General features: G+C 37.6%; 1 protein-coding gene and 1 non-coding gene across 5 annotated transcripts in view; one reads left to right on the top strand and one right to left on the bottom strand.

Annotated features, from left to right (window-relative positions):
- The window catches only part of MACROD2 (mono-ADP ribosylhydrolase 2), a 2,059,933-nt gene that overhangs the window by 92,007 nt on the left and 1,950,126 nt on the right, over positions 1-17,800 (top strand). The gene's annotated exons all lie outside the window — the stretch shown is intronic.
- Positions 15,009-15,137, bottom strand: LOC136407349 (small nucleolar RNA SNORA69). The gene has a single exon (XR_010751894.1). It is a non-coding gene; the product is annotated as a small nucleolar RNA SNORA69 (small nucleolar RNA).

Raw genomic sequence — 17,800 nt, 5'->3', positions numbered from 1 at the left:
ACTTTGCTCCAATGGAACCTTGGCTGCGGGAGGGGAAGAGAGAGAGAGGAAGGAGAGGGGGAGGGGTGGAGAAGCAGATGGGCGCTTCTCCTGTGTGCCCTGGCCGGGAATCGAATCCAGGACTCCTGCACGCCAGGCCTATGCTCTACCACTGAGGCAACTGGCCAGGGCTCATATTTATTTTTATTGTCGTAGGTTCATGATTGGTAGCGAGCCTGAACCTATCATATTACATATTGATGTCAAACATGAAACGTTGTCAGAATAACAAATTTAAATACAGCCTGAATAATAAGGACATGCTCATTCCTCCTTTAACTTAGCCCAATAAATATCGTAAGTTTGACAATTATATTTAAAAATACCACAGTTTTTATGCCGGTAGCATAATTTTATTTTGTGCGTTTATCCATTCCACCCTAAAGGCCTGTCCATGAAAATTTTTTCTGACATTAAACCAGTCCGTGGCCCAAAAAAGGTTGGGGACCACTGCTCTATAGGATAATTTGAAGTCAGGTAATGTCATACCTCCAGCTTCATTCTTTTTTCTCAGAATTGTTTTGGTTATTCAGGTCTTTTATGGTTCCATACAAATCTGGTGATTTTTTGTTCTTTTTCTCAAAAAATGACATTGGGATTGCGTTAAATATGTATATTGCTTTGGGTAATATGCTCATTTTAACTATGTTGACTTTTCTAATCCTTGAATATGGAATATTTTTCCATTTCATTGTATCTTTTTCAATTTCTTTCAATAATGCTTTGTAGTTTTCAGTATATAGGTCCTTCACATCTTTTGTTAAATTTATTCCTAGGTATTTTATTTATTTTTTTGTTGCAATTATAAAAGGAATTGCTTTTTTGAGTTCATTTTCTGAAGTTTTATTGTTGGCATATAAGAAAGCAGTAGACTTTAGTATATTGATTTTGTATTCTGTGACTTTACTGTATTGGTTTATTGTTTCTAATAGTTTTTTGTTTGTTTTTTATTGAGACAGAGAGAGAGTCAGAGAGAGGGATAGACAGACAGGAACAGAGAGATGAGAAGCATCAATCATTAGTTTTTCGTTGCACGTTGCAACACCCTAATTGTTCATTGATTGCTTTCTCATATGTGCCTTGACCTTGGGCCTTCAGCAGACCGAGTAACCCCTTGCTTGAGCCAGCGACCTCGGGTTGAAGCTGGTGAGCTTTTGCTCAAACCAGATGAGCCCGTGCTCAAGCTGGCGACCTCGGGGTCTCAAACCTGGGTCCTCTGCATCCCAGTTCGATGCTCTATCCACTGTGCCACCATCTGGTCAGGCTGTTTCTAATAGTTTTTTTGTGGAGTCTTTGCGTTTTCCTATTTATTAAATCATGTCATCTGCAAAAAAATGGTACTTTTAGTTCTTCTTTCCTGACATGGATGCCTTTTATTTCTTTCTCTTACCTCATTGCTTTGGCTAAAACTTCCAGAACTATGTTGAATAAGAATGGAGAGAGTGGGCAGCCTTTGTCTTGTTCTGATTTTAGAGGAAAAGCCTTCAGTTTTTTTAGCATTTATAATGGTATTGGCTAATGGTTTGTCATGTATGACCTTTATTATGTGGAAGTATTTTCTTTCTATACCCATTTTATTGAGTGTTTTAAACATAAATGAATGTTGTATCTTATCAAATGCCTTTTCTGCATCTACTGATCCTTTGTTTTGTTAATGTGCTATATTACATTGATTGATTTACATATGTTGAACCATCCTTGTGCTCCTGGAATGAATCCCACTTGATTGTGATGTATTATTTTTTTAAATGTTTTGTAGTTTTCGGTTTGCTAGTATTTTGTTCAAGATTTTTGCATCTGTATTCATTAGAGCTATTAATCTGTAGTGTTTTTTTTGTGTTGTACTTGCCAGGTTTTGTACAGGGTTATGTTGATCCTATAAAATGTATTTGGGAGTATTGCTTCTTCTTCACTTTTTTGGAAGATTTTGAGAAGAATAGGTACAAAATTGTCTTTGAATGTTTAGTAGAATTCACTAGTGTAGCCGTCTAGTCCTGGATTTTTATTTTGGGGGAGGTTTTTGTAGCTGTTTTTATTTCCTCCCTGCTTATGGGTTTATTTAGGTTTTCCACTTCTTCATGACTCAGTCTAGGAAGATTATATAGTTCTAGGAACTTATCCATTTCTTCTAGATTGTTGAATTTGGTGGCATATTATGTTTCATAGCATCCTAATATGATCCTTTGTATATTTCTCCTCTTTCATTTGTGGTTATTTCTCCTCTTTCATTTTGGATTTTGTTTATGTGAATCATTACTCTTTTTTCCTTAGTAAGTCTAGCCAGAGGTTTGTCAATTTTACTGATCTTTTCAAAGAACCAGCTCTTTGTTCTATTAATTTTTTCTATAGTTTTTTTTGTTCTTTATTTTCTTTGTTTATGCTCTAATTTTTACTGTTTTCTTTCTCCTGCTGACTTTGGGTTGCCTTTGTTTTTCTAGTTCTTTCAGATGTAATGTTATGTTGTTTACCTAAAATCTCTCTTGTTTCATGATATAAGCCTGTAATGATATAAACTTCCCTCTTAGTATTGCTTTTGCTGCATTCCAGAGTTTTGATATGTAGTGTTGTCATTCTCATTTGTTTGTATATATCTTTTGACCTCTGCTTTTATTTCTTCTTCAACCCAGTCATTTTTTAGAAGTATGTTGTTTAATTTTGACATTTTGTGGGCTTCTTTACTTTTTTTTTTTTTACAGTTGAGCTCTAATTTCAAAGGCTTATGGTCCGAGAATATGTTTGGTATAATTGAAATCTTCTTGAATTTGTTGTGGTAAATTTTGTGGCCCAACATATGGCCTGTCCTTGAGAATGTTCCATGTACACTGGAGAAAAATATATAATCTGATGCTCTGGTATAAAATGTTCTGTAAATGTCTATTATGTCCAAATGGTCTAGTGTGTCATTTAAGGCAAATATTTCTTTATTGATTTTTATTTGGATGATCTATCCAAAACTGTCAGTGGTATGTTGAGATCTCAAAGTATGATTGTGTTTTTGTCTGTTTATATTTTCAGATCTGTTAGATGTCATATATTTTGATGCTTCCTGATTCGGTGCATACATATTAAGAAGTGTTATGTCTTCTTGATATAGTGTCCCCTATATTTATTATTATGAAATATCCATCTTTGTCTCGTTACCTTTGTTGTCTTGAAGTCAGTCAGAATTGTCAGATATTAGTATGGTGACACCTGCTTTTCTTTGGATATTATTTGCTTGGAGAATCATTTTCCACCTTTCATTTTGAGTCTGCTTTTGTCCTTGTAGCTTAGATGTGTCTCCTGAGGGCAGCATTTGGTTAAATTTTGCTTTTTGGTCCAATCTACCACTCTGTGCCTCTTTATTGGTGAGTTCAGTACATTTACATTTAGTTATTGATGCTTCTGGATTTTCTATAGCCATTTTATGTTTTGTTTTCTATTAGCTCATGTCTCCGGTGGTTCTTCTCTTTTATGTTTCTGTCACTTGTTTTTGTTTGGTGGTACTCCATACTTCTTTTTCTTGTTTTTTTTTTTTAAGTTATGTGTTTTAGTATTGTTTTTTGGGTTTTTTGTTGTTATTGATGCTCTGCCCCTCCGGGGTGTCACTCTGCAGAGACCAGAGCCACTCCAGCGCCTGGGGCAGAGGCCAAGGAGCCATCCCCAGTGCCCGGGCCATCCTTGCTCCAATGGAGCCTCGGCTGCAGGAGGGGAAGAGAGAGACAGAGAGGAAGGAGGCGGGGGTGGAGAAGCAAATGGGCGCTTCTCCTATGTGCCCTAGCCGGAAATCGAACCCGGGTCCCCCGCACGCCAGGCCGACGCTCCACCGCTGAGCCAACTGGCCAGGGCCTAGTCCTTTGTCTTAGGAGTGCTTCTGCACTCCATCTTCCTTTGCTACTGCAGATTTTTATCCTCTTTCCTTTTATATTATTGTTGTCACAGATTATCTTTGTTTATATTGTAACCTTGTTGGAGATTTTACTGTAGTTTTGTTCTTTGTATTTGGTAGAATAACCCTTTTGAGTATCTCCTGCAGTGGGGGTTTTCTGGTGATGCATTCTCTCAGCTTTTTTATGACTGCAAAAGTTTTTATTTCCCTTTCAGATTGAAAGGATAACTTTGATGGATATAGTATTCTTGGCTGGTAATTTCTCTCTCTCAGTACTTTGAATGTTTGGGTCTACTCTCTTCTGGCTTGTAGTGTTTCTGCTGAGAAAGCTGATGATAACCTAATGGGTTTTCATTTATATATTATGTTCTTTTTTTCTCTAGATGCATTGAGGTTCTTTCTTTATCATTGATTTTTGACAGTTTTATTACAATGTGTCTTGGAGAAGATCTGTTCAGTTGAGGTAACTCAGCATTCTGTTTGCTTCTTGGATTCAAAGATCTAACTCTCTCCATAGGCTTGGGGAGATCTCATCAATTATTTGTTTGAATAGGCTCTCCATTCCCCTTTCCCTATCTTCTTATTCTGATATATTTATTATTTTTTTTAATTAAAAAAATAAAAAATGTTTATTTTATTGAATTAAAAGAGAGAGAGGTATGGAGAGAGCTAGCAAGACAGGAACATCAATCTGTTCCTGTATGTGCCCTGACCAGGGATTAAACTGTCAAAGTCTGCACTTTGGGACAATGGTCTGACCAATTGAACTGTCCAGTCAGGGCTACCCATTATCTTATATTGATCTTTCTGATGGAGTCAGACAGTTTTTGTAGAACTCTCATGTTTTAAAAATTCCCGATTCTCTTTTTCTCTCTGTCACATCTCTAATTACCTGTCTTCAATGTCATTGATTCTCTCCTCTATCTGGCTTGTTCTATTAGCTAAACATGCTACCTCATTTTACAATTCACATCTTAAGTTCTTCATCTCTGTTTGGTTCTTTTTTAAAATTTCTATTTTCTTGGTGAAGTACTCATTTTATCATTAATTTGTTTTTTGAGCTCATTAAATTGCCTATCAGTGTTTTCTCACATCTCACTGAGTATTTTCAGAACTTTAATTTTGAAGTCTTTATTATTTAACTCCAAGGTTTCCATGTGATTGAGATAGCTTTCTGGAGATTTTTTATTTTCTTTCCAAACTTTGTCTCTTTCTTGGGTAGCCATGGCATTTTTCTTCTGCCTTAATGGCATTTGAGAGTGGTGTTGTTAAGAAATCAAACAAAAAAAAATGACTATGAAAAAAGGAAAAGATAAAAAATAAATAGAATAAAAAAATAATAGAAAATATACTAACAAAAATTAGGAGATATTTCAAAATGCACTTTAAAGGTCAAGGAATGAGCAGATACTCTATTTCAGCCTTTTGTATAGAGCATTTTCACCAATGAAATAAAAGTTGGTTTTGCATCTCATTTGCATAATTGAACAATTTTCTTTGACTTGTCATTTGCTTTTCTGATGTCCTTATTTAATAAAAAAGGTCAAATGCTTTTTTTTATCACTTCATATTCATATTGAAATATCCCATAATGTTTGTGAGCAGTGTATTTAAAAATAATAAAAAGTAAAGAGAAAAATCATAGGAAAAACAAAGAACAAAAACAAAAAATCAATAATCAAAAACAAAATACCCACAAAAACTAAAGAAACAGAGATCAAAGAAGTATAGAATTCAAAAGAAAAAAATGAAAAGAAAGAAAGATCATTTCTGAGAGGTTTTTCTGTTTCTTTCCTTCAGTAGGTGGTGGGGGATTACAAGTTTTAGCTCTGCTAAACTCTTGGGCTGACTGCCGCTGAGATGTTGCTGTTGCAGTGATGTAGGCGGGGCTGTAGTCAACATGATGGGTGGGCCATGTTGGGAAGGCTTTACAGCTATACGACTTTAGTAATGGTGATCTCAGGCCTCCAGTCACTCCTCGCTATGTCTCAACAGACCAGGGGACCAGACACAGAGCATTTCTGTTCTTTAGGGGACAGAGTAGTCCTGCATAACTAGCTGTGGGATATGTCTCTGCCATTTTCTGTACCCTGTGAGGTGAGGAAGGCAGATTCTGGGAGTCTGGGGGTCCATACTTTTTCTCTGTCTCTGCACTGAATGCAGGCTGCTCACAGACCAGCAGACTGCAGGAATGCTGTCTGTGACACCTTGTGCTGCTGCTGCTTGGGTTTAGTATCTTCCCTAATGCCCCTCAATCTCTCAGATCCTCTCAGCAGAAGAAGACCCAGTTATTCCAGGCTTCCCTCCTTTCCGGAGCCCCAGTGGACAAAACCCAGATACTCTGGACCTCTTTACACTCTGGAGCCCATGAGTGCATCTTATCTTCCTCCTTCCTTCTCAACTCTTCCCACTTTTAGTGAATTCCATGTGTGGATCTTTTCAGGCAAGCCCAGCTGGAGTTCTTTTGCTGAATTATAGCAGTTCAATTTGTTGAAATTTCAAGAGGAGAGCGCAAGGGTATCTCTCATGCTATCATTACCCTGATGTCATCTGGAATTTTTTTCTTAATATAGTTGAGACCTTAAATTCATGCATTTATTTATTTATCTAGTTATTTATTTATTAGTTGCCTTTTCTCTTTGAAATCATTCCTCTATCTTTTAATCAGTTCTTTTCATTGCTTCTAGAGGACTCAGTTGGACCTAAAAGTCTGTTGAGTAAGGCAATATTAAAACTAAGTATTCATTATAAACACTGAAATTTCAGACTTCTTAATTTGAGATAGCCAGGTAATAAACAATTATTAGCTAGCTACAAGTTATTTATGGGATGATACTGTTGAAGTTTCTGGAAGTGTTAGTTCATAGTGCAGAAATCACCTCCTACTTCTCTCTCTGCAGATCCAGCCCAGCATCCCTTCAAGTTAAACCAATCTAAAGGAAAAAATATTACTGTTTTTGATTCTGTTCCTTCACTTTCCTTCCTCTGTTATAGTGGAACCTGCTGAAAGTTTTATATCACCACTGTGGATAGCTGTCATTTGGCCAACCTGTGAGATATGTTTGAGGAGATAGGTGTGGGTGTAGGATAGGGAAGAACAATTTTTTGAGCTGAATTCTTAACACTGCTAGAGCTTAAAGTGTGAACTCCCAGCTGTTAAGGATTTTGGTGTCTTCCCTTTATCTAGTGTGAAAACAGACAGAAGACAGGGTTTTTGTGACATATGAGTGAAGTATAAATGAAAAAGAGGCTTGCTGATGTGTTAGATAATCATTTTTAAAATTTTCTATTTAGCTCTACATTCCAACATATTTTTCAAAATATTTCTGCTCTTTTGACCTATCACTGTGTTTTTCTGATCTATAAATATTTCTAAAGGAATCTGTGAAATCAAACTAAACATTAAAAAATTCAGGGAATTAGAAAATAATTTTCAAGAAATAAATATGCTCAAGGAGATGGATAACTGTCAAGAAATTAACCCGAGTTTTCACCTTCTATTTTGGACCTCTGCTGAACTACTTTTAAGGGAATATCTCTACAGTCCTCACTGGACTTTGAAAGACTAAAACTAAAAAAAAAATGTATGGGGAAAGTGGTAGCAGCTCCTATGGTATTTGTTCCATGTATTCAGAGATTTTTTTCTCTCTTTGAGAATTCTTCAAGGCACTTAGGGAAATTTATATTTTGTTTGTCATACATACTGGTCACCTGGATTTGAAAAATATTTTGAGATTTTTGAGGGGTCTTCTTACAAAAGGTATATACACTTCAATATTTTTAGAAAGGAAATATAGGAGGGAAAATGGCAATGGAGTAGGCAGACGTTACAACTCCCACATTAGGAACCAAAGTGGATTACAACTTAACTTAGGAACAGTCATCTTGAAAAACCAACTGTGGACTAAACTAAGAGGAATCTATAACCAAGCATCACCGAAGGAACCACACTGAGCTGGTAGGAAATGTGGAGATGTGGAAAGGGTTGCCCCACTCCCAGGAGTGAGCGGTGGCCTGAAGAGTCTCTCTTGGCAGTGGGGGAGAGAGGTTTCCTGGAGAGGTGTGGACTTCCAGCCCTAGAACTGGAGCCCCAGCCTGAAGCCCCAGAGACTAGAGGAGGCATATGGATAGTAGTTAGCTGAAAGAAGAGCCAGGTTGCTGTTTGCAAGAGGGAGACAGAACTCTCAGACACAGGCTCCATCTTAAAGAGACTGTGCAGAAAACATCATTCACAGCCACTTACCTGGGGCTCCTGGAGTGGGGAGCACTGAGAGGATTGGAGTTGCAAGAGTGTAGTCTCAGGGCACAGGGAGAGACTGTGGGATACAGACATCCTGACTCCTATTCTGATCACTCCCCAAACCTAAGTGCACATTTTTCCTGGGAGTTCCAAGCCAGCAAAGGGAAGCAATTACCCCACCCACCAGAGGCTCTCCTGTTCCAGTCAATGCAGAAAGACACTTAGAAGCAGGGGACAAATCAGGGACACAGGATTTAAGAGCTGAGGTCTGGGCTATATGGCTCCCCCAACCTGCTGAGAACTCTGAGGGGCAGGATGGCCAAACACAGCAGTTGGGGTGGAGCCCAGCGAGGCAGCCTGTGCAGGGATGGTGGGGGGTAGATCCCAGAGGGGCCTGCAGAGTGCCAGTGAGGGCAGAACCCTGTGGGGCGAGAAGACCCCTGGTCTGATCAAGGCAGACCCCAATGGGGTGAGGCATCCAGAGTGCTCACAGAGGGTGGAGCCAGGCGGTCCGTGTGGTGATGGCAAAGGGTGGAGCCTGGAGAGGTGTTCTGCGCACCCATGGGGGCAGAGCTTGGAGAGGCAAACTCCACCTGCCCATGGGGGGCAGAGCCCAGTTAGGCAAAGAGTCCCCCGTGCCCGTGGAGCAGCCCAAGCTGCAGTCTGTGAGCCTGTGCTGATGCCCGAGTGCCTGTGGAGGTGGAGGCAGAGGGTGGCCAGCAGAAAGATCTCACTTCAGGAATAGAGAGGCCACACACACTGGCCAAGAGTAGATAAAAGCCAGCCTAGGAGTACAGCTGATATGATATATATTTTTTCTTTTTTTACAGAGACAGAGAGAGAGAGTCAGAGAGAGGGATAGATAGGGACAGACAGATAGGAATGGAGAGAGATGAGAAGCATCAATCATCAGTTTTTTGTTGCAACACCTTAGTTGTTCATTGATTGCTTTCTCATATGTGCCTTGACCGTGGGCCTTCAGCAGACCAAGTAACCCCTTGCTCGAGCTAGTGACCTTGGGTCCAAGCTGGTGAGCTTTGCTCAAACCAGATGAGCCCACACTCAATCTGGTGACCTCGGGGTCTTGAACCTGGGTCCTCCACATCTCAGTCCGATGCTCTATCCACTGCACCACTGCCTGGTCAGGTGGAATGCAGCTGATATTTACAATGGTATCAGGGCCCAGCAGAGGCAGCAACAAATTCTGGATCACCTGTAGCTCCAAGAAGGTTCCTAAGGGCCAGTCAAAAGCAGTGATTTCCACTGGTCTTCAGTAGGTTCTGACCAGGGAGGTCCAGGGCTGGTACATCCAATGGCCAGATACTGAGAGCATCAGCTCAGGACCTAACAATCATAGTTATAGAGGTATCTAGTCTATATAGAGACAAAATGGGAAGACAGAGAAGTGCAATTCAAATGAATCAACAAGAGAAATCCCCAGAAAAGAACTGAATGAAATGGAAATAAACAAATACTGGATGCAGAGTTTAGAATAATGATTGTTACGAAGCACAGGGATCTTAGAGCAACAATAGATGGACAAAGTGAGCACCTAAAGAGATAGCTTGCATCAAAAAGGACATTGAAATCATAAAAAAGAGTCAGACAAATGACAAACACAATATCAGAAATGAAGACTACACTAGAAGGAATTAAAAACAGGCTGGATGAAGCAGAGGATGGAATCAACGATTTAAAGCAGTGGTCACCAACCCCTGGGCTGTGGACCGGTACCGGTCAGTGGGCCATTTGGTACCGGTCTGCAGAGAAAGAATAAATACCTTACATTATTTCCGTTTTATTTATATTTAAGTCTAAACAATGTTTTATTTTTAAAAAATGACCAGATTCCCTCCATTACAACCATCTAAGACTCACTCTTGACACTTGTCTCGGTCATGTGATACATTTATCTGTCCTACCCTAAAGGCCGGTCCGTGAAAATATTTTCTGACATTACACCGGTCCATGGCCCAAAAAAGGTTGGGGACCACTGGGTTAGAGGACAAGATAAGTGAAAGCACTGAAGCAGAACAGCAAAGTGAAAAGAGGATCAAAAAGTCTGAGGAAACTCTAAGAGAGCTCTGTGACAAAATGAAGAGAAATAACATCTGTATAATAGGGATCTCTGAAGGAGAAGAGAAAGAACAAGGGATATAGAATGTGACTGAAGAAATCATAGCTGAAAATTTTCCTAAATTGATGCAGGAAAAAGTCACACAAGTTTAAGGAGCAAAGAGAATCCCATTAAAGTGGAACCCAAAGAGACCTACACCAAGACACAACATAATTAAAATACCAAAGCTAAGAGATAAAGAAAGAATAATAAAATCTGCAAGAGAAAAGCAGTCAATCACCTCCATAAGGATGACATCTGACTTCTCAACAGAAACACTTGAGGCAAGAAGGGAATGGCAAGAAATAGTCTAAGTAATGCAGAACAAGAACCTGCAACCAAGACTTCTTTATCTAGCAAGGCTATCATTTAAAACTGAAGGAGAAATAAAAAGCTTTCCAGACAAAACAAAAAAACTCAAGGAATTCATTACAACCAAACCAATGCTGCAAGAAATGTTAAGGGGCCTGTTGTAAACAGAACAAAGGGAAAAAATATTTAGATAAAGAGGAATGTAGATTTAAAGAATAAAATGGCAATAACTACATATCAATAATAACCTTAAATGTAAATGGATTAAGTGCTCCAATTAAAAAACATACAGTAGCTGCATGGATAAGAAAACAGAACCTGTACACATACTGTCTACAAGAGACCCACCTCAAAACAAAAGATACACATGGACTGAAAGTAAAGAGATGGAAAAAAATATTTCATGCTAATGGAAATGAAAAAAATGCTGGAGTAGCAATACTGATATCTGACAAAATAGACTTTAAAACAAAGGCTATATAGTAAAGGATAAAGAAGGTCACTACATAATTGAAAAAGGAGCAATCCAACAGGAACATATAGCCATACAAATATCTATGCATTTAATATAGGAGGACCTAAATATTATATATAAAACAGATTTTGATGGACATAGAAGGTGATACTATAATAGCAGGGTATTTCAATACCCCAGTAATATCACTGGATAGATCCTCAAGAAAGAAAACTAACAAAGAAACAGCAGTCTTAAAGGACACACTAGATCAACTGGATTTAATACATATCTTTAGAACCTTTCACCCTCAAGCAGCAGAGTATACATTCTTTTCAATGGCTCATGGTATATTCTCTAGGATAGACCACATGTTAGGACACAAAACGAGTCTCAATAAGCTTAAGAAGATTGAAATCATATCAAGTATCTTCTCTGATCAAAATGGCATGAAACTAGAAATCAACCACAATACAAAAACTGAAAAACACTCAAACACTTGGAAACTAAATAGCATGTTATTAAATAATGAATGGGTTAACAAAGAGATCAAGGAAGAAATCATAATTTTCTTTTAAACAAATGAAAATGAACATACAACAACTCAAAATTTATGGGACACAGCAGAAGAAGTCCTGAGAAGTATGTTCATAGCATTACAGGCATACTTTAATATGCTAGAAAAAGCTCAAATAAACAATTTAACCCTGAATCTAAAAGAACTAGAAAAAGAACAGCAAATAAAGCCCAGAAGAAGTAGAAGGAAGGAAATAATAAAGATCAGAGAGGAAATAAATGACACAGAGGCTAAAATAACTATACAGAGGATCAGTGAAACTAGGAGCTTGTTCTTTGAAAAGGTGAACAAGATTGATAAACCTTTAACCAGACTCACCTAGAAAAAAAGAGAGAGGACTCAAATAAATAAAATTAGAAATGAGAGAGGAGAAGTAACAACTGACACAGCAGAAATAAAAAGGATTATAAGAAAATACTATGAGGAACTGTATGCCAAAAAATTAGACCACCTAGGTGAAATGGACAAATTCTTTGAAATATATAATCTTTCAAAAATCAATATGGAAGAATCAGAAAACCTAAACAGACCAATTACAACAAATGAGATTGAAACAGTTATCAAAAAACTTCCAACAAACAAAAGCCCTGGGCCAGATGGCTTCACAGGCAAATTCTACCAAATATTCAAAGAAGAATTAACTCCTATTCTTCTCAAGGTATTTCAAAAAATTCAAGAGGAGGGAAAATTTCCAAGCTCCTTTTATGAGGCAAGCATAATTCTGATTCCAAAACCAGGCAAAGACAATACAGAGAAAGAAAACTATAGGCCAATATCCCTGATGAATTTAGATGCTAAGATCCTCAATAAAATATTAGTAAACTGGATCCAGCAATAGATTAAAAAAATCATACATCATGAAGAAGTGCGATTTATTCTGGGGAGGCAAAGCTGGTACAGTATTCACAAATCAATCAATATAATTCATCATATAACCAAAAGGAAGGAGAAATATCACATGATAATATCAATAGATGCAGAGAAAGCATTTGATAAAATCCCCAGCACCCATTTATGATCAAAACTCTCAGCAAAGTAGGAATACAGAGAACATACCTCAACATGATAAAGGCCATCTATGACAAATCCACAGCCAACATCATACTCAATGGGCAAAAATTAAAAGCAGTCTCCTTAAGATCAGGAACAAGGCAGGGTTGCCCCCTTTCACCACTTTTATTCAACATAGTTCTGGAAGTCCTAGCCACAGCAATCAGACAAGAAGAAATAAAAGGCATCCAAATTAGAAAAGAAGAAGTAAAACTATCATTATTTGCTGATGATATGATACTGTACATAGAAAACCCTAAAGTTTCATTCAAAAACTACTGGACCTGATAAATGAATTTAGCAACGTGGCAGGATATAAAATTAATATTCAGAAATCAAAGACATTTTTATACACCAACAATGAACTGTCTGAAAGAGAAATTAAGAAAACAATCCCCTTCACTATTGCAACAACAAAAACAGAAAAATAAAGTACCTAGGAGTAAATTTAACCAAGGAGGTTAAAGACCTGTACTCAGAAAATTAAAAAACATTGATAAAAGAAATCAAGGAAGATACAAACAAGTGGAAGCATATACCGTGTTCATGCATAGGAAGAATAAACATTATTAAAATGTCTATATTACCCAAAGCAATGTATAAATTCAGTGCAACCCCTATTAAAATACCAATGGCATACTTCAAAGATATAGAACAAAATTTTCCAAAAATTTATATGGAACAAAAAAAGAGCACAAATAGCCTCAGCAATCTTGAAAAAGAAGAATAAAGGGGGTGGTATCACACTTCCTGATATCAAGTTATGCTACAAGGTCATTGTACTCAAAACAGCTTGGTAATGGTATAAGAACAGGCATATAGATCAGTAGAACAGAACAGAGAACTCAGAAATAAACCCACACCTTTATGGACAATTGATATTAGACAAAGGAGGTAAGAGCATACAATGGAGTAAAGAGAGTATCTTTAACACATGGTGTTGGGAAAATTGGACAGCTACCTGCAAAAAAAAAAAAAAAAAAAAAATGAAACTAATCCATCAACTTTCACCATTCACAAAAATAAACTCAAAATGGATAAAAGACTTAAATGTAAGTTGTGAAACCGTAAGCATCTTAGAAGAAAACAGGCAGTAAGTTCTCCAACATCTCTTGCAGCAATATATTTGCTGATTTATCTCCACAGGCAAGTGAAATAAAAGACAGGATGAACAAATGGGACTATATCAAACTGAAAAGCTTTTGCACAGCTAAAGACAATAAGAACAGAATAAAAAGACAAACTACACAATGAAAGAATATATTCGCCAATAGGCCTGGTAAGGGGTTAATACCAAAATTTATAACTCAACACCAGGAAGATAAACAATTCAATCAAAAAATGGGCAAAAGAAATGAATAGACAATTCTTTACTTCTTCAAAGAGGACATACAGATGGCCAACATGCAGATGAAAAAATGTTCAACACCACTAATCATTAGAGAAATGTAAAATAAAACCACAATGAGATATCACCTCACACCATTCAGAATGGTGCTCATTAACAAAACAACACATAACAACTGCTGGCGAGGATGTGGAGAAAAGGGAATCCTCCTGTGGAAAACAGTATGGTGATTCCTTAAAAAATAAAATGGAACGGCTTTTTGACTCAGCCACCCTGCTTTTAGGAATTTATCCTAAGAACACCACATCACTGATTCGAAAGAAGAAATGCACCCCCATGTTTATAGCAGTATTGTTTACAATAGCCAAATTCTGGGAGACAGCCCAAGTGTTTGTCATTGGATGAGTGGATTAAAAAGCTGTGGTATATATATATATATATAATGGAACACTATGGGGCTATGAAAAAGAAGGAAATCTTACCTTTTACGACAACATGGATGGATCTGGAACCTATTATGTTAAGTGAAATAAGTCAGGCAGAGAAAGAAAAATATCATATGACCTCACTCATTTGAGGAACCCAGTGAACAATGTGAACTGAGGAATGGAATAGAGACAGAGGTGAAATCAAAGGGACAGGAGGAAAAGTGGACAGAGGGAAAGGGGATGAGAGGTTGAGATCAGAGAAGGGAAAGAGATTGGTGAAATTATATACACATAACAAGCATTATAGAAAGCAGAAAAGCAAATCCTGGAGTGAAGGGTGGAGGGCATTTGTGGGGAGGGGGACAGGGAGGATGTTGAGGGAACACGGGGTGGGGGTGATGTATTCCATGGGGTACTTGAATCTATGTAAACACAATTAATTTAAATCAATCAAAAAATAAAAAAAGAAAATATAAAGAACAACAAAACATTCATAATTTTCTCAAACATACAACTCATTAAGTTCAGTTTTTATGCTTTAGATTCATTTATAGGTACATTTTGATTTTTTTCCCCAATTGTCCATGTTAGTCTGTCATGATTTTACCTGCATTAAGGCAAAATCAAAAATGAACACGGTTTTCTTTCAGCAGGATAAATGGCAGTACTTCCACACACATTTTGATTTTCATGAGATACTGCTTACCCTTTTGTTCTTAAATATTACAATCCTTTATATATGTCATTTTTAATAGCTGTATCATATTTAGTCATACACACAAATGTTAGTTTATTTAACTGTTCCTTCATTGTTGGAAATTTAGATTATTTCAGGGTTGTTTTTTTAAATTTTCTTTCTTTCTTTTGTTTTTTTTGTGTTTTTTTTTTTTTTTTTTTTTTTTTTTTTTTTTTTACAGAGACAGAGAGAGTCAGAGAGAGGGACAGATAGGGACAGACAGACAGGAATTGAGAGAGATGAGGAGCATCAATCATTAGTTTTTCGTTGCAACACCATAGTTGTTCATTGATTGCCTTCTCACATGTGCCTTGACCATGGGGCTACAGCAGACTGAGTAACCCCTTGCTCAATCCAGCGACCTTTGGTCCAAGCTGGTGAGCTTTGCTGAAATCAGATGAGCCCACGCTCAAACTGGCGACCTCAGGGTCTCGAACCTGGGTCCTCCGCATCCAGTCCGACTCTCCATCCACTGTGCCACTTTCTGGTCAGGCTGTTTCAGAGTTTTTTAAATTTATTTTTTACTTTTTTTTTTTTTTTTTTGTATTTTTCTGAAGCTGGAAAAGGGGAGAGACAATCAGACAGACTCCCACATGCGCCCGACCGGGATCCACCCGGCACGCCCACCAGGGGCGATGCTCTGCCCACCAGGGGGCGATGCTCTGCCCCTCCAGGGCGTCGCTCTGCCGCGACCAGAGCCACTCTAGCGCCTGGGGCAGAGGCCAAGGAGCCATCCCCAGCGCCTGGGCCATCTTTGCTCCAATGGAGCCTTGGCTGCAGGAGGGGAAGAGAGAGACAGAGAGGAAGGGGGGGGGTGGAGAAGCAAATGGGCGCTTCTCCTATGTGCCCTGGCCGGGAATCGAACCTGGGTCCCCCGCACGCCAGGCCGACACTCTACCGCTGAGCCAACCGGCCAGGGCCTATTTTTTACTATTTTTAACAGGCTGAGACAAACATTCTAGCAGATATATCTTAGCAAAAATCTTTAATTATTCCCTTAAGTAAATTTCTTGAAGTGAAATTATGGAAGTATGAAATTTTTAAAATTTTTATGGATGTATCCAAATAGCTCTATGGAAGTTTTAAATTAATTTATAGGTCTCAAGTTATAAGAGTATGAATTCTTCCAAACTTCATCAATATTAAGTTTGATGAATTTTATTTTTAATCTTTGTCTTTGAATTATTCTTCATTGTTGCTTAAATTTCCATTTCTTTGAAGATAGGTAACATAGCTCTTGGTATTACCTTCTGGAATAAAAAGCAGGATTTTACCTACAATATTTTATTGAAACTTATGACATATAAGCAACTTGGTGGTGGTAGCTAGGAGCCATTTAGGAGATGTTGAGTTGGTTGGAGGCCTGAGGAGAATTAGCGCTTAATGTTTCTCAACAGAGAAACTCCATAGCTCAAGTTCAATGCCACTGCTTCTGTTTCTGAAATTGAAGATGGTGAGGACAAATGTGGGCACTAAAGTTCCTTGACAGATGAACTGTTTATTTCATTTTCAGAGTAGCACCTAGCATGTAGCATAGCACTTGTCACTTGGGGACATCTTGTAACTATGGCTTTGGTTCTTGGAGGCCACCAAGCCTAGTTGCTCTCAAACATTGAAGAGTTAACTTAGGCAGGAAAGCCCACTCCTGTGACTAGAATGGATGGAGTTCCATAAGTATTATATAAGCCAGAGCACCCCTGCCTTGCACAGAGACTCTTGACATTTACTGAAAGCATCCCCAGCTTCAGAAGTTGGACTAAGTCCTCTCAGTGCCACTTTCCCTGTGGACTGAGCCAACAGGAATGAGGCTGTAGAGGAGTGAACCAGTCCCCTGGGAAGGTAAAACAGTTGTGCTTGTATTAGGATTAGGGAAATGAGGAAGCAGTTTTAATCCTGCTGGTAGTTAACAATAAATACAAATACTGTCTGCAATAGTTTAATTCTTATAATTATGTGACTTGTCAGAAGTCGATTATAGTAAATCTGATTAAAAGCTGAGCTTTGAATAATGCTAAATGACATTTCATGAGGTCTATGGGCTGTTTACCTTATGTGTACCTTATTTGAATTATCAATGCTCTTTTACTTTGAATAATTAAAAAATTATACAGTAAATCTGAAGAATTTCAGGTACAATCTGAAGAATTATGCTATATATATACTTCTAATTTCAACTAAAGGGGATATATATTTTATTTGTTGTGTATATATTTATAGGTCAAGTTAATTTCTAAAAATTATTTTTCCTCTTTATTTGTGACTTCTGGGGATCTGCTTCCTGTGGGATGAAAAACATCTGGAGGATATTTATTTTATTCTATTGGCTGAATATGATTGTAGTTATTTGACTATTAGTTTACTTAATTTTTATTCAGTTAAAGCCTTGGTTTATGTTTGTATGAAAGGCAAAAGTGACATTGACCTCTGAATCCCAATCATTAATTCATATAAAATTAGTCTCCATAAATATATAATAGTGAAGAAATATAGCTTATTAATAGAAAGTAGACATTCTTGCATTTTTATGAAATATAAATCTATTAAAATTTAGCAGTTTTAGAGGACTTACTGGTTTATATTAACTTTGTGTCTGATGAATGATCCTTTATAAATTCTATATGCTTAAAAACGA

The sequence above is a fragment of the Saccopteryx leptura genome, chromosome 5 (genome assembly GCF_036850995.1).
Source record: "Saccopteryx leptura isolate mSacLep1 chromosome 5, mSacLep1_pri_phased_curated, whole genome shotgun sequence".
Lineage (NCBI taxonomy): Eukaryota > Metazoa > Chordata > Mammalia > Chiroptera > Emballonuridae > Saccopteryx > Saccopteryx leptura.
This window is presented reverse-complemented; position numbering and strand designations above follow the sequence as displayed.